Source organism: Motacilla alba, chromosome 1 (assembly GCF_015832195.1).
Source record: "Motacilla alba alba isolate MOTALB_02 chromosome 1, Motacilla_alba_V1.0_pri, whole genome shotgun sequence".
NCBI lineage: Eukaryota > Metazoa > Chordata > Aves > Passeriformes > Motacillidae > Motacilla > Motacilla alba.
This window is the reverse complement of record NC_052016.1, coordinates 6,561,198-6,587,762: the sequence shown is the minus strand read 5'-3', so window position 1 is coordinate 6,587,762 and position 26,565 is coordinate 6,561,198. Positions and strand designations below refer to the sequence as shown.

Genomic DNA, 26,565 nt, shown 5'->3' with positions numbered 1-26,565 from the left:
ATGATTCAGAGCAAGTTCATACATAAGAGCTTCTTAAGGCTTTCAGGAAGACACTGATAACCAGGGAGGTCAAAAGAAATGCTTTGGCAGTTTATTCATAAGACAGTTTAGTAAATTCAGCCTTAAAACTTCTTTTGCTTACTTGTCTTGCTACGGCTCACCTGGCAGCTCACACGGAGGGCAATAAAACTTCACTCTTATTTATTTGTCCTTCCACCATTATTTCAGGAATTATTAAATAGAAGCTAAACTGCCAATGACACATAAGATCTGTTAGTGAGACTCTGCATTAACCCAGCCAAGTCTGTGAGTTGGATTTCTTCAGGACACAGCATCCCGCTGGTTCTCGTGGCACTGGCTCTGGCCACTAAACCCCCATCTCCACTGCCTCCTCCACTGCTCCTCCACAGGCTGCTTTCAACAGCTCAGTCACTGACTAGCTGGCAAGAAATGCAAGATTCATGATGAAGATACAGGGATGTGAAGCGAGAAGTTTTTCTGCCCATACCCCAAGTTTAGCAGTCCTGGGAAGGCCTCAGGATGACAATGAACTCATCAACTTCAAAACAAAATGCAAAGCTCATTTGATCTGATTCATCTTCCCTGTGAAAGAGTATTCAAAGTAAAATTAGATGGAAGATAGAGGGAAAAATTGAGACAAAAATGCTAGTAGAAAATAACTGCTTTTCAAGTTGGAAGGTACAGAGTGTGAACAGGGAAATCTGGTTGTGTGCATCTCTGCCAGGAGAGTAGGGAAACAGAGCCCTAAAGCTCTGAGCACAGTTACTCTGGCTGGGAGATGCTGCACATAAAATTCAGCTGTGCATGATTGCAGCACCCAGAGGAATCAGCTGTTTTGCTCTCCTTCAGCAATGACATTGTTTAAATCATAGAAATGAGAGGAAGAAAAAAATCCACTCCTGTGGCATCCTTTCTCTCTCAGATGTAGGAGGAGATGTGTCTCGGGTGGAGATAAAGGCTGCAGTGTCTCCTTTCAGCTACAACCTCCCCATGAATGGCAGCACCACTCTTCCTCAGCAGCACTCAGTGATATTTGGTGTGAATTTTCCCCCTCTCCACTGGGAGGTGGACGTGGAGGAGAGTGCTCCATGACACAGCAGATATCGTGCTCCTCCTCTCTGCCAAGCAGCGAGCTGGGTGTTGATCATGGCCAAAGGAAGAAGGGTAAGAGAGCCCATGGTGCCCCTGCAACCATCCTCACTCTGCAGAGCTGCCAGTCCTCCAAAGGAAAGAAAATATGCTCATTAAACTCATGTTCTGGCCCCCTCTTTTTTATTTCTTGCCATATTAAAAGCAGTCTCTGTTCTCCTCAGTCTGAAACTCAGGGTCTTTTGTGTTGATGATTTCCAGTTTCAATAGTTCAATTTTAGTTTCACCTTCTAATTTGTATTCCTGGTATCAGCTGATAAAGGAGCAAGTTAAATGATTTGAATTCACACTGATTTAACATTATGATTTAACATTACTAATTGCACTGCCAAATGCTGTCCAACCTTGCTGGTTTTTTATAAGAGACATCAAAACCTCTGATAGGTTTAAGATCCTCCATACTTAAAAGAAGGGAGAGAAAGAGAGCAAATAAGGCAATAAACCTGAGTGGAGCAAATTATCAACTACAATCAGTTAACTGTGTTATCTATCACTGTGCCTGCCACAAAGAAGAAAATCAGCCTTTTCACTCTCTGTAGGTGGCTACACATGTGTTGCAATAAAAGTATTTATGCTGCTGTCTCCACCAGCTCAAAGAACAACGAGGAGCAGCACTGCACTGAACAGAGGCAAAGGCAAAACCTGGGGGAGAGGGGAAAGCCCTTGTTCCCATAGTTACAACAAGGCATTAGGAAGATACACACCTCCAAAAGCTGAATTAGAAAAGTGCTTTTAACTCAACATATTCTATTTAATTTCAGCAATTTTCCCCTAACTATTATACTGCTGTGTGGGTTGTGTTGACAGCTGCTGGAGCTCTGCAGCCCTCACCTCCAGCAGCTGCCACAAAGAAGCCAAGCACACACTTTGGAGTTAAACCACTAATAAACAGCTTATCAGCAGAACCAAATCTCTCTCCTGTGGCTGGGCTGACCACCCTGCAGCCTTATGAGAGTTTAAGAGCTCAGAGGAGAAAGAACCTTAAAATAAGGGAGCTGTGGAGGTGGAGGAAAGGTAGCCTTGCTCTACATCTGCTGTTTGTACCAGTTTGAATGCATGTATGAAGGGTGCAAATGTCTGAGATTAATTGTTATAATTTCTATTGCTATATCATTATTATACTATCATCATCATCATCAACAACAACAATAATAATAATAACAACATCATGGATCTATGGTGCACAGGTTTAGTACCATCACATCTTTTTCCTCTGTCTGTAATAAAGCAAGCTGTGCCCATATAAGCACTGATGTAATTGCATTTACTCTGTGCATTGGTGTGTGTGTGGGGGGTTTGTACTTCTGTAATTATATTACTGTGTGTAGCAGTCTGTGTAAAGATAAGTTCTTAAAATTATTTTCAGGAGTCACATTTTCCCCTTGAAGCCTCCTGCCTTTGTTTGCTGTTATATAACCACATCTTGCTTTGCTTTGAAATATTTCCCTTCTCTGTTGCTGTTGGAAATACCCACGCAAACCAAGAGGAGAAATGGGCTATAAAGGGAACAAACAAAACTGAGTATTGACTTAAATTCTTTTTGGTCTGGTTCCAAATGTTGCCAAACACAGAAGATAAATAGATGGAGAGTGGAGAAAAACTGTCCCTCTCTCGCTTGCTTATGGTGCCACTTGCAAATGCCATAAATAAAAAAAAAAGGCTAGCAAGGATACACATAATAATAAAACATGCAGACTTCTTATGGGCAAGACCTAGATTCCCAAAATTTTTAATATAAATATCCTTGAGGACCCTAAGGGAGTCAAAAGTACATGTAGGTAAAGAGAAGTCAACACTGTATTAATTATGTTTATCTCAAAGATATTCTCTATTTTCTATTTTTGTAATCTATTTTTCCTTTTTACTGTTGACAGTCTTATAATTTTCATGTCTTTCAGGCCTACAATTTTACAATCATGCTTTATTGATAAACTGAAGCTTGGTTTACAGTATTTTCTAGAGGCTCATCTAAAAATTGGACTATCTTATAAAAACCTGCATCCACACATGCATATGCACATGTCTAAAGGCTATCACCCAGCAAATTTACAGCTGGGTACTTAAAACCAAGACAAGCATTAGAAATGACATATGACTAGCACTTCATAAATGGAGCACTGGGAGAGAGAAATTGTCTCACATCCAAAATGATGGGATCCTCCTCCCTCATCCTGGGCCGTGCCTTCTTGGCACCACAGCCACATGAAAGCTTTCCCATTTCCTTTCAGAGTAATTTATTTTATGGCATTTAAGGCATCCCACCTCTAAATTCCACCCCAAACTCTCATCTAAGCCTTCCTTTCTTCAGCCTTTGAGTAACACAGATCTCCTTGGCTGTGCCTCTCCTTGCTCCAAGTTATCCTTCTGCTCCTCCCTGCCCACAGGAGCCCCAAACCACTGTTGGTAGCATGAAGTTACCTCCTTTATCATGAACACTCTTTAAATTGGAATGTCCTATAACCCCAGTGTCACCACACTGTGTCCTTGCTAGATGTGACTTCCTGGGTGCCTCCTTTATGCCAGGCTGCCTGTGGTGCACATAAATCAGGTGCTGCTGCTGCCGTGAAGAGGTGTAAGAGAGAAAGGAGCAAATCCTGGTGCCAGCATTGCTTCCAGACTTCACAATTACTGGAGAAAAGAGGCTACAATGAGTAAATGACACATTTATGGCAATCTCAAGACAGCCCTTTATGCTGTCTTCAACCTTGACTTTATGGGTGGATTGTCTGAGAAAAACTGAATCACAAGGTCATTTCCTCCTTCATGATCCTTCTCAGGAACCATTTTTACTGGGGTACCTGAAGGAAATTAGCCATTATACAATAGAAATGGCAAAGAGTCACTGGCCCAGCTTAGTGTGAAGGGAGAATTTCCATGAAGCCTCCCTGTATTGTCTGTAAATTGGGAGATCTCAAGGTCCACAGGTATGTTGGGGAACATTCTCTGTGACTGCTACTGAAATACTACCATTGCAGAAAAATATCAGCAGCAATATTTGGGCCTTCATTAAAAAATCCATATGGATGATATGTATCAAATAGGCAATTGATACCATCCTATGCTGCCATGAGGGGCTCATAAAGGAGGCTAAAAAGGCCCAGGATTGCCTAAATGCATTGGTGAATTTGGACTCCAGTCTACATTTTTTGCACTTAATGTGCATTCTAGAACTATTTCCCTGCAATGTTTAATGAATCCGGGAGCAAATTAATTTAGAAAAATAAATTCAAATAGACTTTTCTGAATCAATATTGCAGCATTTCACATTCTTGATAACTTGAATCATAGTGCTGAAGCAATATTCAGCTGCTGTAAATTGCCACAGCTCCACTGAAGCCAATAAAGTTACAGTAATTTATTTCATCTGAGGATGTGATTTTTTACAGAATAGTTCTGACCTTATTTAATTGTGTGGTTTGTTCATTTATTTGTTTCAATAAATGGAGGAAAAAGGGCACACTCCTGCATTTGCAGGCAGAATGAAGTGATTACTTCTGCAAATAAACTGAGGGGTACCTGTGGCAAAACTAAAACTAGGATTGTCAGCAACTGCTGTTTTGCAAGGAAAAGAGCTCAACCCAAGGACAGAAACAGGAAAATTATGCATCTTCTTTTCTCTTTCTTTACTTCTGTAATAGAAAACTGTGAGTTATGGAAACGCACTGGAGACATTTCAAGATTTTGTATGAAGTAATTTCATTAAAGTGCACTAAAACTGCAAATACATGCATCTCCCAGGGAGTTTTTCTGGTGGCCTCTAGAACCTGGCATTAATGGTGGTTAGAAAGAGAATTTCAGAGGAGGAATAGATACGCAGGGATTTTTCTAACAGCATAAACTGTGAACTTTGGGAACTGCTCATTGAGGACTTTTTGGACATGGATTGGATGTTTCTAGGCCAGCGGTGGGAGTAACCCTGCATTCAGTGACTCCCACTGACTCTTGGCAGCAAATTTATTTTGTAGCTTCCACAGGATCCTGTGAGAATTAATTCCCTGGCCTTGTGTGAAAAGATCTTTTTTTCTCCCTGCTCTGGAGCTGATGGTTGATAATTTCATTATCAGTCTACCCGCTGTTGTTTTGTGAGAAACAGTGAATAAATCACTTCCCATTCTTCATATCTACCTCAGCCATATTCCATCTCTGTCCTCTATTATCTAGTCTATTATTATGTATTATCTGTCACCTAGTCTATCACTCTCCATGTAACAAAACTGTGGAGTAAATTTGGTCTTCCCATCTCTGTTTTAGTTCCAGTACATCCCTTTGAGATGGGGTGAAATGAATAATAAGTACATAATGTAGAGCAATAACATACAATTGCATAATATTATTTGATTTTTCTTCTCTTTGCCTTTCCTAATCATTCTTAATATTCTTTGTATCCGACCTCCTGAGCATTGATGTGTCAGATATTCAAAGTGTTCAGTGAATCCTGAAGGACTCCAAGTACTCTTCTTAAATGACAAGAGGTAAATTACCACCTAAGGGACTGTATGTAATGGCTGTACATCTCTGCCCACATTCACATGCAGATGTATGTCAGCACTGCCTGTTTCTGTACCACCCTTCACCACACTGCAGTTACTAATATGGAATTAAATACCAACACTCATGATCTTCTGAAATCACAGTCAGCTTTAGATTAGCCTCTTACAAATAATTTTGTAGGAGCCAATGTTACCAGTGCCCTTATCCTCTGCTTCCTGCAATGTTTATGAATATGTTGAGGAGCCCTGGGCCCAGGTCCAATCCATTAGTAGTACCATAAGTGACAGTATTATACTGTGAAGAATCTAATTATTGTTGTCTTTTCCTTTTTTAAATTTTTCTATTTTTGAGCATCTACTAATTGATCACTGTCATTTGTGCTGCGAATATTTAGTTTTTGTAAGGGCTGTTGACTCATGGCAATGGCAATGACTCATAGACTTTTTTTTTTGGGCAATACAAAAAGACTCTATTAGCTCTAATGACTTTCTGCTCCTCACCTCTTCTGAGAACTGGGTGATATGTGAGGCTGTGTGATAAATGACTGCCCTTTGCAGAAGCCATGCTGTCTTTTGTGCATTCCTTACACCTATTTTTTTCCTTAGTTACTATAGTTTCTAGTGTTTACAGTCCAGAAATCAAATTATTGGTCACTAGTACCCACGATAACTCCTCAAAAAATTTTTGCTACCACTTCATCCTGTTGCTCTAAAACCTTATTTCAGGACACTTCAATTTGAAATAGCATCTCCTTTGCTCTTCCAGGGGCTCCATGCAGAAGGTAGTGAGTAAAGTTGATAAGCATGTACATAAAATATCCTCCCTTTTCTGAGACCTCAAGTGTTTGACCATTTTTTTCTTCCTTTAAAGATGTTTTCCTTCTTGTGGTGCAGTTCTCTGGGGAAAATAAAAAAAGGGCCTTTTCTAAATTGATTGTTTATTCCCAACCTTCCCACTTGTCATTCCATCTCTTGCTCTGTGTATGGAGCACTAATGTCCTCTGGTAACGACAGCCCTGCCATGCACTGCTGCCTTTAGCCTTTCTGGAAGCTGCATCAATTTTCTACCTTGCCCTGACTTGCCCTGACAGCTATCTTCAGATTTTTCTATTGTGCTTCGTATCTTGAATGTTTATCCATTATTTCCAAGTTGATTTCAGTGTGAAAACAGATACTCCTGATTCTGCCTCATTTCCCCCCTCTCTCACAAACTCGAGCATGCACATAGCCCTGACTCCTTAACCATGGATAAAATCACTGTTTTCCCTCTGAGAGCAAAGAAATAGGGACATGTCTTGAGCTGAAAGAAATTGATTTCTTCAAGGACTACCTTGGAAGATACATATTTTATTTTGCTCAACAAGTGGGAGTGTAGTCATCTGACTGGCTGATGGCACATCCCAGGTACAGATGGGGCACTCAGAATATTTCACAGGCAGAATTTGAGGACCATTTAAACTGGAGGCATTTTAAGCTGGATGAGTTTCATAGTACAGAGTGCAAAATCATATATGGACATAAGAGTTATAAGAATACCTACAGCCATCAGATGCTTGCTATTAAAGGCCCTATTAAAGGCTGGAATGGCAGAGCAAAGACAAGATAAAGACACATAACCTTGCACAGAGGCTGTCAACATGACAGAAAACTCAAAGACCCTGGAACCCAAGATGGATTAGGTGAGTTATTTCCTGCAGAGTGAGGGGTGTACACATCCACGCTGGCAGGTGCAGCATAATTTGGTCACCTGGGATCAGAAGTGATTGCCTTAAAGTGGAATGCATGATTGACAAGGGCTATTAAGATGGTCAGAAAAATGAAGAGCACAATATATGAAGGGGTACTAGAAGAGCCTGACTTGATTAATTTACTGGAATGGGGGTGACAGGAAGCATGGTTTCTGCTGATAGACACCTCAGTGGGGTGAATGCTAAACAGGCAGGAAGGAGCTGTGGCCAGGGAGTAAAGCTGGCAGGAGAACAAACAAAGCACCCAACATGTGGGAGAAATGAAGCCTGGATCTCTGGAGAAGGCCCCAAGCTGATGAGCAGGGGAGTTTTGGAGGCTTGGAGCATCTTGGCAAAGAAATAAATCCTTTCTGGGAGGATGCACAATGTCCTCACCACCTGCAGGTGATGACTTGGAGTTCCTCCTTATTTTCCTACCAGCTCACTGGGCATCTTTAGACACAACTTGCTGTTCCCTGGCCCTGGTCTCCACACTGGTGAAATCCAGGTAATTATGCTGACGGCTTCTGCAAAAAAGGTTGAGACCTCCCAGCAAGGAGAGCTAAGCAGCATAAAGGTGTTGTTATTCTCATTTCCAGCTGCTTCAAAGGAAAGCAGAATCTGCCTTTCCAGCCATCAGGTGTGTGAGGAGGTGAGAACAAGGGCTGAGAGAATAATGGCTGTGTTACCTGCACAGCTGCAGGCAAAACCCCAAGTGTTTTATGCAGAGAAAATGACCTAAAGAGAATCTTTATTTACTTTTTAATAATTCACCTCTCCATGTACCACCAATGATGCTTTGAAATTAATAAATTTCCTGACAGCAGGGACTGTAACTCTCTGCATCTTTTTCCCCCCACATTTTCTTTTGATCATTGCCTTTTCCACAATAAGCATCTATACTGAAAGTAGGTGCCTCTTGCTCATAAATGAATAGCTGCCTTCATGGTCTGTGCCACATTTATTTTAACTTGGTCAGACTGTCTAAAATTAGATGACTGCTACTGAAATCTAAAATTCAAAGGAGGTCAAAGTTAGCCAGAGTAGTGTGTTGTCAGCTGCATTTTAAAATCTTAAAAGAAAGTCCTAAAATATTGGTGTATTCCCCACCAACTAGGGAACATTAGTCATACATGAAGTGAAAAAATGCAGCTGATCCCACAAATATTTCCAAAGCTAAATTTATGGAACCACTGCTCACCCACAGATCCATTCCTTCATCTGTGTTGTCAGCAGTACCTATTTTAATAGGGATCCTTCAGGTATCTCTGCTCTTTGGCCACACCTCTATCCCCTGCAGGCTTTCTAAAGCTGAGAATCACCAACAGACTGGCACTGAAATGGTTAGCTGGGATTTCACCTGGGGCACAAGGGTGTCAGGCTGAGGTCCATGTGGTTTGTTCAAAGCATCTTCGACTCCAGTTTGACTGATATGGAAAATTCTTGACTATATGCTGGTGCTTCTACAGCAGTGGGAGAACTGGGGGGGGTGGTGTCTCCTTTTCCTTTGTGAAAAATGTTTCTTTCTCACTCTGTCACGAGATGTTAAAATAAACAAGTAACACCAATGTAGTTTTGTAGCAATATTTCTCCTGTGTAGACTCAGAGAAATGCAGTGTTTAGTCACTCTTTTCCATACAAAGGTAGGTTATATCAGTTTTCTGATAGAAAGATAGAAATTATTGCATGTGGCAGAAAAACCCTCTCTATTTAAGGGCAGATGCCTCTAAATGCAACAGGACATGATTCTCCATTACTTGCACTGTTAAATTTCTCAGGCGATTCAGATGCACACTTGACTACACTGACAAATCCTAATAAAATCAGATTGCCAAACAGAAACAGGAAAAAATGTTATTCAAGATAAAAGGGCTGTAAGCTCAAAAGTTCATTGAGACTGTTACAGAGCATGATCAGATTTACACTTTGAGGTACTAAAAGGATGATGAGTATTTGACAGTGCCAAATGTGGTCTTTAGCTTTTTGTCTAGAGGTAGCTCCTCTTGGTAGAGTACAAGCATCTGTCTCTATCAGGAAATTCACTGATCCAAGACAGCACAAAACTTTTGCCTTCAACGTGACTTTCATGGCTTCTCTCTCAGTTTGCTTCATCTCAAGGTACTTTCTCCCTGGTGCCTTCAGTCCAAAATATGCCAGTGGTACTTCAGTGGTATCCCTTGTTTGCTCAGAACAGCTGTGAAAATAATAAGGCATTTTTATTTTGAGCTTAAAATTGAAGGCAGCACTCTGCACCCATGGATGATTAAAAACCTAAATGTGAGCTCATTGTAGCAAGGACAAACCAGGGATATCATCAGTTCCTTTGCGAACACTGAGACTGGACTTCATCTCATGCTGCTTCATGTAACTTCAGCATTTAGGGCAAGTCACTGATGTTCCCTCCATAGCCAAAGGAGAGAGAAATACACCTCTAGAGGAGAAGCCCTTCCAGTTTAAATTGCCTGTGTCCACAGCAAACTAAGAGTAAAAAAGCTTTTATTAGTGACTGAACCATTAGACAATCCCACCTTCACTGCCAGTTTTATTTTAACTGGCCAACAGGCATCCCTGCTTTGCAAGTTTTTACCTTGAGGAAGGTGTTTTTATTATGGCTCACCAAAAAAAAAAAAAAAAAATCTGTTTGAAGTAAAAAAAGGTTTTTTGGCCAGACCTTGTCACGTATGTTGCCTCTTTGCCAAACCACACAGCAGTGCTCACCAGTTACTCCGGGTTTCATGCATTAAGATACTTCTGACACATGGAACAACAAAGCAAAGCAATGTTACCTGTGGAGGGTGGCATTCCCACCACTGCTGGGTGTTAGACAGGACCTGGGGGCTGACTTAATGCAGCTCCTTCCAGCCCCATTCCTATACATCTCTGGACTCACCAAAATATCAAAAACATAAATAATCTGAAATGACTGTGAAATGGGGAAGAGGGTTTCAGCGTCTAAACAGTGGGGTTTTAGTAGAAAAAGAAAAAAAAGACAAAAGGAAACCATGTATTTTTTCATGTCCCAGTCATGTGCCAGCTCCCCAGTCCTCCTGAAAAGCTTATATCAAGATGTTAGGACTGCATTACTTGACAGCCTGCTGCTTCCAAACTCAGCATTCCTGGTGAGCTGCAGTCTGCAGTTAAGATTTGAGCATTCAGAAAGGACTGTAACTGAATTTAGATGCATGTAACTCTTAAATTACACAGTGCTGTAAAGTATTGATGTTTATACTTGATAGCTTTAATATTACTATTTATGTCGCAATAAATTATACTTGCAGAAGTAAAAATGGAAAAGCCAGACTGCATTAATATCTACACTAAACATAAACCTCAAAATATAATTGATATGGATATCAGCAGTGCAATTTCAATAACATTAAACATGCCTATGGCTTGGGATAGGATCTTCTAAATGCGATGTAAAAGGGATAAAGTGAATCAGGTAAGAAATAATTTTTGCAGAAGAGCTGGTTTGAATGGAAGATTAAACCCCAGGTATTGGATACCAGACACTGATTTGAAGTGAGAAACTTAAGACTTTTGACAAACCAAAGCAAGCTAAAAATAAATTCTTTTTAATATGACTCTAAAATGTGCCTCAAATTTGAGGTCTGCAAATTATTCCTGTAATCATTGTAAGGTTTGCAGTGGAGCATACTTACATTATTTTCTCTGGAGAGAAGACAACTTCTTACTTGCCAGTCAGGCTCCACAAAAATTGGAGATGGAAAACATCTCCCTAAAGTAAAAAATGTGTGTATTAAATATTTAAAAATAGGCACCCTATAGCAGAAGTTATCTGGCAAGTCAACTGCAGGCTTGTTGATGCCTCACATTGTATTTCTGACACAGCAGGGCACTGCAAATCACCCTGAACAGGGCTGTGTTCTTACAGCAATAAATCAGCATTCAGCTCCTCTTCACGATCTGACTTACAAGACAGTTGTTCATATTACATATTTGTGCTTATTATGGGCTAGAGGAAGCTGAGAAACTCATAAAACATGCTTATCTTTTGTGTTAGGGTGAGAAGTGCTTTAAATTGTTTCAACCATGAACTCCATAGATAGTGTAGCTACCCATATGTGAAATTACATTCCATAAAACAACAATTTCACTCAAATCCATTAATGAATTTCCTAGCCTCCATGGGTTCCAGCATGGTTTTAATTTGGGTAGGGCATCTGCAGAGAAGAGGAGGATTGTTATTTGAAAAACATCATTGTATAGGGACAGACCTTCCTGCTCTGTGGAAGCATCTGAGGAAATCTCTGGAAAAGTTGTCAGGGTTGATCCTTCCCATTTCCTGGTGAACTTTCATGTGGGGTGGAGGAGGGTGAGATGGGGCTCCTGCTTCTCTGGGTGCAACAAAAATTGGACCAGAAAGTGCAGATAAATTTATTTCACTGTTATAATCAGCCTACAGATTGCTTTAAAAATGTCATTGGTTTACCACAGTAATCTGATAGTGTCAATACAATTAATTATTTTTTCTCCAGGTTGTTTAAAGATTCTTCAGCAACTGAGTTGCCTTTCTGGCCTTCCATGAATGCCATGCAGCAAAATTTTGGAAAAATGATATTAAAGTCCTGAAATAATTGATTGTAGAAATAAAGAAAATAAAGCTTTTCTTTTAACTCCTTTTGCTCAGTCCTTGACATGATTACAGCACTTCCAGCATGCAGAAAATATTCAAGTATCTTCTGAAAGAACCTGCATCATGGTAAATTTTCACTAGTCAGGACAGGCATTCATTGTGCATAAGGATGACATGGCGTAACAAAAAATGTGTGCATACATCCAGAAAACAAATTGGGACTCTGAAGGAAGTGGTATTGGTGGGGCTTGATGCTAGCTGGAGTCTAGACAAGATTTTTAACTTGGTTCATGAACAGAAGTGTAAGTGGAAAAGAATGTTTTGGGCTTGATAAGGTAATCACATTTTGTTTGGATGACATACTTATCCATCACTTGTACATTGGACCACTAATATTTTCCATGGGACTTTGTATTCTAGGAAACTTGTTCAGGATGATTTATTCCATTTACTAGTGTGGTTCTATGCTGGCATTACATAATACCAGAGTGCTGCAAACTGCACAAGTTAGCAGCTGACTTTTGAGCAGAGTTTAATAATGATTTCATGTGCAAAGAGCCACTCTGGAGCCAGACAAAACAAACTGGAAGCAACTCGTTGTCTCAGAATTAGAGTTAAATCCCTAACTGATTTGGGTCTACATTGCCTGGAGGCAGTTGATCTTTTTCTATCAAACGCTCACAATTGAGATTAGCAGCATGACATGGCTCTTTTGATGTAAAAGACAGACATCAATAAGGGATTTTCTAAGAAATGTCCCTTATTCTGGACTGTTTTTCCTGCTGCCATGAATATCAGAGCTAATCTCTCCATAAATGCTGCAAATAGTTTTTTTTTTTTCAGAATTGAGACATTTGAGAAGAATCTGGAGCAAGGTTGGGTTGAGGCTGTTGTTTGTAAGCCGAGATGAAGTAATGGTGTCAGCCCAAGATGTGACTCTACAGGCTGGCAGTGACCTCATGAGAGATTAATCTCCTTTAACTGCAGAGGTATCCAAGTACAACATTTCACCCAGACTGGTTTCTTTTGAGTGAGCCTGTGTCTATGGTAGCTGGGAAAAAACTCCTCAAATGAGAACACCTAGCTCACACTTGACATCTTGCATAGATTTGGGCTATCTTTAAATTTATATATTGGAAATGTTTATTATTGGAAATGTTTGCACCTACCAATTTCCTGCTCTTCTATTGATAATTGAAATACAATAATTGACAATTTGCCATGTATAAAGGAAAAATACAAAGTCCCTCATAAAAACTGAATGATGGGTTTTACTTCCAGGTCCCCTTTTCATCTTGTTTTTGTGTATCTTAAAGGAGAGAAGTAAAACATGACAGAAATACTCCAGGTCTCAGACCACCATCTACACCCTTAGTTCACTGGTGTTTTTTTCCTTTTCCCTTTTCTTGCCTTCTGTTATCATTACTCACCAGATCTGGGATCTTATTATCCCTTTCCTCTCCTAGCCAGACTCCGAGCAGGAACACAGAGCATGGATCAGTGTCAGAATATTTCCTCACAGCTCAGCAGCCTTGCTGGCTCCCATGCATGGAGAAGTTTGGATTTCCCAGCAGTTTAGTGCTGTGATTTTCCCCATTTGTCTTTCAGGCAGTTCCTCATCTCAGGTCTAATGTGCCCAGGCAGGCATGGAGCTGAGGACAGGACAGGAGATGAGCAGGGAGCCTGTGAGAGAAAACCTTCCAGGCTTTGTCCTCCAGGGCTCTGCCTGCTGGGGAGATGCTCTAAAAAACCAACACCAACAACTCTGAGGTGCTGCCCTGTCCCTCCACCCAGCTCCCTGAGGCTGGTGGGTAGCAGTGTGATTTTTGAATGCTGGGGAAAAAAAAAAAAACATAAATTGCTTGATAACAAGCAGAAACTCACAGGAATTAATTGAGAAATAAAATGCTCAAGACATTTTTGTCACACACATCTAGCTTGCTTCCTAATTCTCGTCAGTCTATTTTTTTTCTTCCACAAAGTCATAGTTTCTGGCACACTCCACAGTCTGATGGTGCTAAAATGACTTTTTTTTAAGGACATCTCCCTTTGGAATATTTGTGTGTGTGGTTTCTTTGTTCTGTGAGCAGAACATGCCTGCCAGCAAGACAGAATCTCATTTAGTTACAAAATACACTGATTCTCTTAATGAAGATGTGGATCTGCTCTGCAGATGAGGGTCTCCTCAGCTTCTCTCAGTAGGACAATTATGGTTTGTTTTAAAAGTACAGAAATTCTCTGAGGCACCAGCTCCTTCAGTTTTTTAGCAGATTTTGTTGAATTATATTAATTTTTTTTAATGCAGTGCCACAAAGTGGCCCTGAATTCTGTCCTGAGAGAAGGGCTTTAGTTTTTTGGGGGATTTTTTAAATCTTCATTTGTCACATTACTATTCTGCTTGAGCAGTCAGAATTGAGTTGTGTCACTTGAGCATGCATTTTAAATTAAGATGGGGTCATCCTCTTCTGTGTTTTATAATCATCAGTTGCTTGAAGCATACAAGAAGATGTGTTCAGACAGGTAGGTTTGAGATTTCTGGTGATGAAAATTGCACAAATCTTAAAACTTATTAGGCCATGCAATTTAACACTTGTTCTTTTTTGTTTATGCCCTGTAGGTGTATTTTTTATGCGGTATGGCTCTTCCTATAAAGACAAATCTGACAATCATTCACACAGGCGTTTATTCTTGCTTTCTCATATGAGTTCAGCTCCTGTTCCTGAGTTTCAGCTTAAAAAATATTTAAACTACTTAACTGCTTCTGCTGCTTGTTCTGGCCACACCATTTACTTCTTACCATTGTGCACATATTCCATCAGGCGTTTGCAGAGCTGAAGGTGCTCTGGAGTGGCAGAACTTCCCATCTGATCACATCCATGTCACACATGTATCAGTGTGAAAATCTATCCCTCTTTGGCCCTTTCGATGCATTTGTATTAGAATTAGAGCTGATGTTTTCATTGTGAGCAGGAGTGCCTATAGGGCCCAGGCAAGGCTGGCAGAGTGCTGAGCTAAGCACAGGGTTTACATAATATGTCAGTCCCTGCTCTCAAAATCTTGGGAGCCAAATAAGCAGGACCAAAAGCATGAGGAAAGAGGAGAGGTGAAGTGACAGGTCAAGGTCATGCAGCAGTAGCCTGTGAGAGCAGTGGGACCAGAACAGAGGTTTCCTGAGCCCTAGGATAGCCCCTGTTGCACCAAGTGTGGGGTATTTTATAGAGAGGCTCTGAGGATTCAATTATTTTTTGTTGCCTTCCCTCTGCTGCCCTTACATGTGACCAGCGGCAGCTGTGGTGCTGGCTACTGCCAAAGTAGTAAATAGAGTCTTTCATCCTCACTGAAAGGAGAGTGAATGATGTAATTTGGCTTCCCTTCCCTCCTGCTGACTGCCAAGACATTATTTCAGTATCAGTGCACATGGCCACTTGGCACCAAAAGGGACCCCTCTCTTTGTGGAAGTGGAGGCAGGATGTTAATTCTTTTTGATGTACCAGTAACGTATCTGGAGCAGTGCAGCCACGTTTCTTTCAGGAGGGAACTGGCTCCCAGTGTTCCCTGACAAAAAAGGAGCACGGGCTCCTTTCACTGCATGTGCAGAGCCCGAGGAGGTGAGCACACACCCTGCTGACCGTGGGTCAATTGTGTTGTCTGCTTTTCGTTTCACTGGGATAGCGAGACTGTTTGTTGCTCATTGGAGTGGTTCTGCTCCAAAGCACCTCTGCATTAATTCATTAAACTTCTTTGTTCTACAGCCTATAAATTTAAGTGGTATTCCTTTTAAAGGCTGGAAGAAGGATTCAGATACTGTGGAACATAGGAAGTCATATGGCGCCCACAAGGCCGTATTTCTGCCTACTCTGCCTCTGTCTTCCAACCATATGAAAATATTCTTACTCCAGTGGCTTTACATCAGGTCATTAACTTTGGTTTATTGCCTGTGAAGACAGTTCTGTGAACTTTCCTTCTGGATTTTTGAGAATAGGAACAATTTGCTGGAAAGGGAGGGGAAGGAGAGCAGTTGCCTTCTGATGCCAGTCCAGAATTATGTGTTTGGCTTGTCTAAGACCTGGAATTACTCTGTTTCCTCCTTGAGACCTCCTGCACCTCACATTGAATGAGGTGAGGGTATCAGATAATCCTTTTTTTCTCTCTTAGGAAAACATAAGAAAGTCCTGGACAAAAGAATGCCAGCAAAGCTGCTAAAGCCAGCAGGCAAATGATAGTGAGTGCCTTTTTCATCCTGTGTCTGTCTCTGTTAGGAAAGAAATAGTTTCCTTTCATTCAGGTAGGAGACACCTAACAAAGTAAGAGAGTCTGCAGTCTCAGGATAAAAAAACCAAAAAAAGAGCACTATTCTGTCTCATGAACTGGCTAAAAGACTATTGGCACAATGTTCACCACAACACTCATGGAAATTCACAGAGTAAGAGAACAAGCCCTCTTCCCAGCCCTGTTCCTCTAACCAGTACTGAATCAACAAGGCATTATTTTTAACTGCACATTAATTATAAGCTTGACAGCTCTCTCTTTCATTTTCACTGCATTTTCAACTTATCTGAGTTGCCAGAGGCAGCTCACATGTCTGCTCACAGGAGCGCTGTGAATGAGTGGTTCAAGGTTTTCATGGCCTCTGTGAGCTGACGGAGGCTCATTCCTTCCTTTGGTGTGTGGCAGACAGAGCAAAGAGACAGATTGGACGTGCCTGCATCTGGAACATCCAGACTCTCCAGTAGTTCTGTTCATTGCTCCACACTCAAGGGTAAATCCAGTGAATACTTGAGCATCCAGAAACGAGTCTGGCACTGGAGAGCAGGGTTAGCTGGGAGAGCCCCAGTTTCAGTCTTTGCATGTGGATGATTCTGGTCAAAAATGCCTGGGGCTAGTGCCCAGGGGCAGCCCAGTCACCAAAATGGACTTTGGGCTATGACTGCCCTTTATCTCACCCTGCCCATTGTGTTGCTCCTGGTCCCACCACTCCTTCTTCCCTACACCAGTGCCATGGGACTGAGCTGCAGAGGTGCAGGTGAGCAGCACAGACAGCAGTGCAGCAGAGCCTCAGCATTTTCTTATCCTGAAGGATGAAACCTATGCAGAAGCTGGATTTGTCCCTTCATACACAGAGAGAAACAGAGTTTCCTACTTCTCTCCCCACTTACCCACCCCTGCCCCCAAATCCCTTGGTTGCACCATCTATATCCATGTCTCACACAAGTATTTTATTGCCTGTGTGGCTTCTCTTGCCTTCTTCCATTTCCATTGAGAAAATGCTTCATTAAAGAATTTTTCTCAAGAGAAGAAGTGTTTGGCTAGAAGACAAGTGTGTGTGTGTGTGTTTATTTTTCCAGTAGTAGGATCACTGCAGCCAGTCACAGTCAATATGAAGCAGGAGGACTCCAACTCAGAATTCCTGATTCCACCTTGGAAAAAGTGCTTGGCCCACAGTGGGTGTAGAGTGTTATCACTTAGAGGTGAAGCTGCTCCCTCTGAGAAAAGGAACAGAGTTCAGGGGAGAGCCACAGAGGATCAGACTTTTGCTTCTGCTGTTTCCGAAGGAAGGAGTGCTGCAGATGTGAGGGGCTGTCCCATCATGTTTTGCTGTCACCCTGGCCATTAATACCCTCTTTGGGAGTAGTCTGGCTATCAGTGGGAAAACTTGGTGACACTTATGCCTCCTGTCACTGCCTGCTTTGTGGGTGCCTATATCTCAGAGTGTGTGGGCAAGCAAAACAGGTGAGGAAAGGGTGGTCCCAGAACTTGCTCCCTGCTTCCATCAGAATTGCTCTTGGCCAGCATGGCACTACTAGCTTGTCAAGTGCCCACCTCTGGCTGCATGGGCACAGAGCTCAGCAATTCAGCCTCTCCCTGGCCTCTCATTCCTGACTGTCAGCTGCTTCAGCTCTGTGTCTCTGGCTGTTCCCCTGTCTCACAGGGTTGCTTGTGGTAATCACTCAGCCAAGCTTCCTGCTGGCTTGTCCAAATAGGTTTTTATCCTGTCAAAAATGCATGGATACTCTGTTAATTTGATAATTCGCTGAGGCAGGATCTTATGCAATATCATTCAGAACAGCTGTTTTCCTTAACTACTTTTGTTGCACAGTGAAACCTCTGAGTGACAGCAGTGGATCTAAATCCTACCTTCCCTAGAAATGAAGGTGAAACTCAACCACCACTCATGTTCGATTCAGCAGTGACAATAATGGCAAGAATCAGAGGCTGTGGAAAAGGTCTTTACAACCAACTCAATCTTTCATTGAGGAAAAGACTGGATTTTGGATTGGAAGCAAATGCAAGTTTTGGGAGAGAAAGGATTAGTTGGTCCAAATATCACACCTCCAGGATAGTCCTCAGCCTCTGAAATTCATTTGGCACTGCATAAAATAACAGATAATTCAGTGACAGATTTGGAAACTCCTGAGATGTGGACTCAAGGAGGAAGATTCACATCTCCAATCCAGAACTGGAGCCAGACAAAACCTGTGGAGCAGAGCTTTTTCCTGAACAGGAAGGTTTACCTACTTCCTGAGTTACCTCTGATGCTGAGGCAGTCAGTAATAGCTGACTTTTATTTGCAGGACTAAGCTCACTCTCCCTACTAATGCTTCAGTGAAAGAGACACACAGGGACCTGTTCTGAGCCCCGCCTGCTTCTGTGTTTGGGGCAGAAAAGAAGATGCAGTGTCTGCTCTGTCTTCTCTGCCAAAGACAGGATGTCCTCAGTCACTTGGTAAATGAGGAAGACTTTCCCCTCTGGTCTGAGTCTGTGTCCCAAATATCTTAGCTCTAAACCCCTCCACAGTTTGTTGGAAACATTCAAACTCCCTATCTTCAGGGCTAGCCACTTGGCTGTATCTTCACTGACATCCTAAAAACAAAGTCCTACAGCCCTGTGGATCCTCTTAAGCTGGAGCTTTGTTTCCAGCATCTCTGCCATAGTCAGAAATGGTCCTAAGTACATCAGCATGGCATTGTAACAAATGATACAATTATTTCTGCATACAGCACCATTTCAAAGACACTTATTTTATCAGCCAGTGCATTTTGGTGGAATTTATTTCCCCTCTCCTGTTATTCATTTACTTCTCTTCTTTTCCTTGCAATAAAACTGAACAGAGGGGTGAAAATCTGGATGTCAGTTCAAAATGTTGTAGTAAATAATTCACAGCAATATGAGGAGATATTGCTTTCTGTTGACTGCAGCTCATGCAGGGCATTGCATGCAGCTCAGCCCGGATAACCATGGTTAGCTCTGGATACACACATTTAAAGTCTGTCTGTCTTCTGTTTCAACCTTGTCTGGTGTTAGATGGGCTGGATGAACACTAGTGCCAGGTATTGACCCCGATTGGTAGAGCTGGCTGACGTAAACAGAGAATGGTTATTGTTTTCATCTCAGCCCCTTTCCTCCTTCACTGCTTTTATCACCAAGAAAAGGCAGAGAAGTGAAATGTGAAACCTTCCAGTTGCCTACATCCGTTAACCAATTTATTTTTTAAGGCAGAGGAAATGGGAGGGTAGGAAAGGTGATGGTAGGAGTATGTCTTAATCTAGGGGAGAACCAGGTCAGCAAATAAATGTAATCATTCTTAGAGTCAGTGAGATCTGTGTCAGTCCCGTTAACCTGTTGAACCAATGACCTGTGGCTCCCACCTGGAGTGTGCCTGGAAATTACAGTTCTAACAATGCCCAGGACTGCAGATGGAGCACAGATTTCCCGAGGCTGCAAACTGTGATTGAAAACTATCTGGATTAAGGAAACTAAAACCAACCAAACAAGTGGGAAAACAGCAACCCCTGTCTCTGCAGCTGTTTGACAGAACATTAATTCAGATACCATTCAAAACATTAATCTTTACTTAGTTTCCAAATCTGAGCTGAAGAAGACAGGCTACAGTTACTGGATTTAGTATCGTAACTTGTGCTTGCTAAAGTTGCTTTTAATCTTTTTGATCCGTGACAGGGTAAAATATCAGGGTGTGTCAGAGCTGGCAGCTCTGCAATGGATAATCTGGCTTGTAAATGCATGGCCTTGGATTACCAAATGGGCCAGGGAGAAAAAGGTGTTGGTTAAGAGGTACTCAGGCTATTAATTGCATTTAATATAATGGTCTGCTGAATACAGTGGTTGCCCAATGACGAGAGGAGGAGTTGGGAGGAATCTTTCTGCTTCTATTCCATACTTCTTTAATGATAACACACAAATTTTCATGCTGCACCACGCACGCTCTGTATTTATTATTGTTTAGATAGCTGGCCTTGCAAAGTATGGCTCATGAGTGTGGATGATTTGAAAATAATGACTCTGACATTATATGACCTTTAGGTACATTGACAGCCACTCCAGTCAACATGCTATTTTCTGAATAAAGGAATTTTTATTTTTTTCTGGGGAAGTCTGTTGATGGAAGAGCTTTAAATGTAATAAAGCCAGAGTTATAGACAAAGCAACAGCCCTTGTTGTGGAACACGCTGTGGGGGACATGAGATGATTTCTGTGCATGATAATGCATTTGCTTTTAAATGCCATCACTAGATTGATAATTATAGAATTCTTCATATTGCGCCTGGCAGGGTGTCAAGGCTGAATCCTACCAGTCTGCAAGAGTGGGAGATAGAAAATGTGCTGTGAACCAGAAGAGTTCAGCCACTTTATGCATGAAGCTGCTAAATGTATTTAAGATGTTACAGGAGAGAGACTTTGGTCTTTTGTTTTCAGAGTCAGTGTAAACCTGATGTTTTATTCACACTGAGTTTTGGCAGGAAGGCTCTTAGGAGCTCTTTGTTGCCAGCAATCCGTAAGTGACCACCACACAAAGCTGGTCCTCCCAGTTTGGTTTAAGTATGTGGCAATTTGTTTAATTCCTTGTACCCAGCTATTTCTTCTGCCATTTTCAGAGGCACAGGGATGCTTGAAAATCCTTTCTTTTCACTTTCAAAATGCAAAGAAATAACAGTGAGGAGGACAGGGCATCTGGAGCTTTATAAAGATATTCAGTATCTGCAGCAGGCAGAGGATGGAAAGAAAAGAGGAGGGACTCTGCTGGTCATTTTCCACTACCAACTTCCTTAATCAACTTTTTCTGAATAAAATAATAGGTGAACATTTTAGGAACACCATGATCTAGGGAGTGATAAATTAAACCAGAAAAAGGGGCATGAATTCCTAATTGGGTTTTGTGTATTGGGTACACTGAAAATCATGGTTGCAATTGCCCAGACACAATCAATGTCATCAGCACAGCTCTTTTTGCTGATTGCAAACCCTCAGTGTGTTTGCTGCTGTACCACAGGCAAATGTGGTTGAGCCTTGTGAATTCTGGTGGTGTAGAGTGAGATTTTTTAAGTGTCTTAGTGATTTAAATATGCTGATGTTGACTCACAGTGAAATATCTGCTTTTAAGCAGGTAAAAAGGAAATTAATCAAAAATGAAAGCCCTTTTTTGGGTGGACAAGCTGTCTGTGAATGCTTAGATAAATATGATGAATGGTTTCTGTGAGAAAAAAGAGGAGGATGCTATTAAAGATAGAAATATGTTTTATCTGGCCTTTATAACACAGTATTTTGATATTCTTTCATTTCAGGATGTAACTTTTTTTTTCTTAAAAAATTGTCCCAATTATTTAAAGGCACTCTAAACACTAATCACGACTCAGCACTTCCTTACGCATCAAATAAAACATTTCCACATTTATCTAAAATTTTCTTTCTCATTCCCCACCCACAGTGTCTCAAATTGGGAACCGAACCAGAAATGCATTATTCATCCAGACCTTTTCAAAATTCCATTTGTGGTCATCCAAAGACCCTGAAAAGGGCAGAGCACACAGTGAGGGCACACTGAGGATCTTCCTTCCCACTCTGGTGAGGAGATTGTGCTCACAATGTGAAAAGCCAGATGCCCATGTGTAAGTCACTGGCCGTGGGGACAATGAGGGCCAGAAGGAGAAGGTGGCAGCTTGCCTGAGCCTTCTCTAGAGCTGTTGAGAGCCAGCAATGAAAAAATACGTGTGAACCCCTCATTTCTCAGCAGCAAAAAAAAAAAAAAAAAAAAAAAAAAACCAAAAAAAACCAAAAAAAACAAACCAGCCCAAGAGGAATTGAGGCAGGAGAACTGAAAATTCAGCAGAAAAAGAATGAGCAGGATGATAAATAGAGAAAAAAAGGCACATCCTCCACAGTAAGCAGAAGTAAGAAAACACAAAACAGTCTGTTGGCACAGTGTGCCAGTGCACAAAGCTGGGGACATGAATGGCAGGGAGCCTGGAAGTTGTATCTGCAGCAGGAGGTGTCACACGAGGGCAAAACCGGACGGTGGAAAATTTGACAAAGACCAATTCCTTCCAAGAACACTTTTGTTGTGGGATGAGCTCCTTCACAGCCTGTGCAGGGCTGCAGAAAATGTTTTGGGAAGTTATGAAGACAGAATGCAACAAACACACAAGAACAGTGTTGCTGTTTTTCTGTGCTCAGAAGCACGTTCAGTCCTTTGTGCTGCCACATGAAGGGAGTGTTCGCTGATCGAGAAAACGCCCTCACTGTGCACTGCTTCTATTTCTAGGCATAAGTTAAAAATTCTCTCAGGAGGATCCCTCTGGGCTGCACAGGTGTGTGGGAAATTCGGAGCATTTTAATGACACTACATCTTAGAGAAGTCTGAGGGAGAATTTCTCAATTCAAACAGAGAATTTCAAAAATGACATGGTTTTGAAGAGCTCTGAATTCTAGAGGTATGCAAATAACTTTTTTTTCCAATTCCTTGGCAAGTGTAAAACATCATCTCCAGCTGATGATATTTTTAGAAAATACAATTTTTTGGGGGTGAAAATGAAACTAGCAATTTTACAGTCAAAACCTGTCACAAAACGCCAATAAAATTTGCATTTCTTTCCAAATGAGAAGTTGCTTATAATATGAAAAGTAAAATGTTTTGTTTTAAAATACTAAAATGGACCTTTTTATGGAGTGCAATATTTTACTGAAACTGAGATGAATGAGTAAACATTTCAGTGTCCCAGAATCTGCATTTTTTCATGGAAATGAAATTTCAAGTGTTAGCTTTGTCAAGTTCCTTTCGGCTTCCATTGGATGTGACTGATAATGTTTACTAAAGCAAGTCTAATTATTTGTATACATAAATATGGAATTTTCAATATAATATCAGTTTATGGTTTTGTAATGATTTCTAAACATGAGTTATAAAAGACCAGTGGTGCACTGTAGCTTCTTCTTTAAGCTGCAAGAGCTCCATGGGTATACCAGGTAAGGGAATATAGCAGAGTGAAGACACTATGGATTTTAATTATGGTTAGTTTGCTTACAGACATCATCACAATTACATCAATAACTTATTGAAGTAGTTCAGTTTATGTGGCTCAGCTTTCCTCAAATAAAAAAAACTGTTGATCTGCTGAAGCACTGAACTGTTCAGTTTTTCTTGGTTCTCTTATTCTTATTATTTACCTTCCTATACCGCTGGCTTGGTTTTGCAGGCAGTGTTATTTTTATACATCAGTCTCTTTCACAAAGCAAAATGTAAAAAACCTGACACATTTTCCCTGACACTTCTTCTCCCACTCTCACTTTTCTTTTTTAAATTGATAGATGTCTTCTAAATGGCTAAATCAGGAACACAGGCTGCCATCTTTCTCTGCTGGTATGATATGGAGCTGAGCTGTCTACACCAAGGACACCATCAGATATGACAGTCTGTGAGTGACCAAAACCTTGTTTCAAAGCCTCTTGTGACTGATGGCTGTGTCCTTTGGCATCTAATTTGTCATAAGATCTGAGTGAAGTTTATCCCTGCAGCTGAAGGTTTCATACCATCTGCTCCTTCAATTCTTCTCCCTCCATTTCTCTCACTCTCTGATGTGTAACAATGTGCTCTAGCATGTGCTGGTTTTAAACATACCCACTCCCATGGCAGCACTATGAGAATTTGACTCTTTAGCAGCCCTCCTTTCTTCACATTTCTGGAAGGAGTTTGGTTTTTTTTTTCAAACTTTTTTATCTATGTTAAATTTGGTTGAAATCATCCAATATTTAAAAACAAAAAATAGCTTGGCATAGGAAACAATCTGAGTGCCAGACACACATTCCTGTAGGCATTCACATCCAAACATATGCAGCATGAAACAAAGATAACACATCTCAGAGGCACCACCATTCTGCATAAGTCAACACTTCTGGGGATATCAAACATCTGTGTGAAAAGTGACAAATTTTAGGTTTCTTGTGTCTTAAGCAGTTTCCTTATGATAAGCTCATTGTGATGCAGGCAAGTGTTAAAAGAAATGAAGTCAATGACTCTTTGATGAACCCTTTGATAAAGCACACTTGAAAATTCCCTCCCCAAAAATATGTGCAGATACTAAATAGTGAGGTAGAAGGGTCAAGTTCATCTCATGGACTGATATCTGATTAAAAGACAGGAAATAAATCTGAGTATAAAAGCTCTGTTATCACAGCAGAGAAAAGGCTGCAAGAGGTGACCACTGAGATCTGTGCTGGAGCTTGTGCTCTCCAGTGTATTAGTAAATGATCTGGAAAGAAGAACAAAGAGGAAAAGAGAAGCCTTTGCTGAGGAGTAATAAAAACTAAAATTGACTGTGAAGACTTGCAGGAGGATGGCTGAGTGATGGGCAATAAAATAGCAGGTGAAATTATCTTTCGATCAGCTGAAAACCTGATACACATGGAGAAAAATAACCCCACCTATACATAAGGAGTGACAAGTCCCACATGAGGTACTGTTATTCAAGGATTAGACATTCAGATCAGTGTAAGGTGCTCTGTGAATATGGCTCACTCTTCCAGGGCAGTTCTACAGAGTGCCACAAATTTTTAATAAAGAAAAAGAAAAGACGGAAAAAACAGGAAAAAACCCCCAAACATGAAAAGAAAGCAAAGCAGTGATGCATCTAAATTTTACAGTTCCAGTCTTCTCTGGTACCAAAAAGTAACAAAAAAAAAATAAAAGTACTGCTGTTATGGAATAGTTTCTGTACAACGAGAAACTAAATACACTAGTTATTGTCCATAATGAAAAAAGATGAGATGCATAGAGATTTAAAAAAAATATAGGTGATGCTGAAAAGGGAAATTATTTCTTGTACCCCAAAAGGAATGGCTTTCAAATTAAACCATCAAACTAAGGTTTGAAAAGAAAGAAGAGGCAGAGTTTTCCACCAGTGCATAATTACACAGCAGAGCTTATTGCCACAGGGTGTTGAGCAAGCCAAGAGTATAAATTAACAAAGCAATTAGACAAGCTCACAGATGAAAACTCCATCTCTGGTTGCTAAACATCAAGATGCTAATCCACTTCAGGCCTAAAAAGTCCCTGTTTCACATTTGCTCTGCTCTGCTATTTTGTTCTCAAGCTGCTGTTCCGGCTTGACACCAGACATGGGATTCAGGGATAGATGACCAGGGACTTCTGGTTTGGCCTGAGAACCTCCCTTATGGTCTTAATTGCAACTCAGAAAAACAGGAGGTGGGATAATCAAGGTCCCTTTTGATATGGCCATGAGAAGTGAAATTAGAACTAAAAAAGTCTTATTTTCTTAACCCACTGACATGCAGCTTCTTTTTTTTGTTTCTATATTTCACTATTCTGTAAGACCTGCTCTCATTCTTCACAGGTTTGTACACTGCAGTTAAATACCTCCAGGACAGTCTGAGAGTATTTGGATGGGAGCCTGGCCTTTGAGAAATATGTATGAGTACAAACAGATCAAACAGAATTTACCACAGCCTTGTGCATCACTTGTGAATTTTGGTAGACATCTCAGGAGGGAATCATCTGGTGCAAGGGGGAAGGGAACTGCTAATAGTGCTCTGAGGCCACTGAAAAATTTAAATTCCTCCTAATCCTCTAGAGAATTGATTGGAAAATATGCAGTTAAGAAAATGTTCTTGGAACTCAGGAAACAATTTTCTTTATACCAGCTTGCCTAAGAACTAGAATGGAGTTGAATGTTTCAAGAGCTTTGAAGACAGAGATAATAATTGTCATTTCTTCAGAAAATGATCATACCATTATTGTTGTGAGTGGCTTCAAATGGGAAAGTATCTGCAAGAGCTGGAGTAAGGAATCTTATTGAAAATATGCTACCTCCTAATAAAGGAAATAAAAGGCACAGGAGGCCCAGACCAAGGCTGCAAATCAATGAATCTGTGATCCAAGTGCAGATTTTAGTCAATGGAGTGGACCTTTGTAGAGGAAAGTGCATGTGGACTCTGGAGTCCACTGAGGGTATGTTTAAATTTAATTATAGCTTAAATACCATTTTTCATTGGGAAATAAAAAGGCTTTTAGAATGTCAAGCCTCATTGCTGGTGCTCTCACTAGTGCCAGGGGATATGTTGACAATAGGGAAGAGAAGATAGCCACTGCATGCTAATTATTTAATATCCAGTTACAACCACTATGGTGGATACAGTGTAAATCAGCAAAGAATTTTAAAGGAAAAAAAAATATAGTCAAACAAAAGACATTTGTAGAGGGGTTATTCTGTTAAAGGGCCAAACATCTTAATGCAACACACTATGAACTTCATCTGCTTTTCATTTCCTAGAGCAC

General features: G+C 40.9%; 1 long non-coding RNA gene across 1 annotated transcript in view; it reads right to left on the bottom strand.

Moving 5' to 3' along the window:
* Positions 1-8,723: 8,723 nt before the first annotated feature.
* Positions 8,724-26,565, bottom strand: part of LOC119703108 — a 41,673-nt gene continuing 23,831 nt past the window's right edge. The window contains exons 2-3 of the long non-coding RNA XR_005257555.1: positions 11,050-11,126; positions 8,724-9,581 (exon numbers count right to left, since the gene is read on the bottom strand). This is a non-coding gene — a long non-coding RNA (uncharacterized LOC119703108). The remainder of the gene's footprint in view (positions 9,582-11,049; positions 11,127-26,565) is intronic.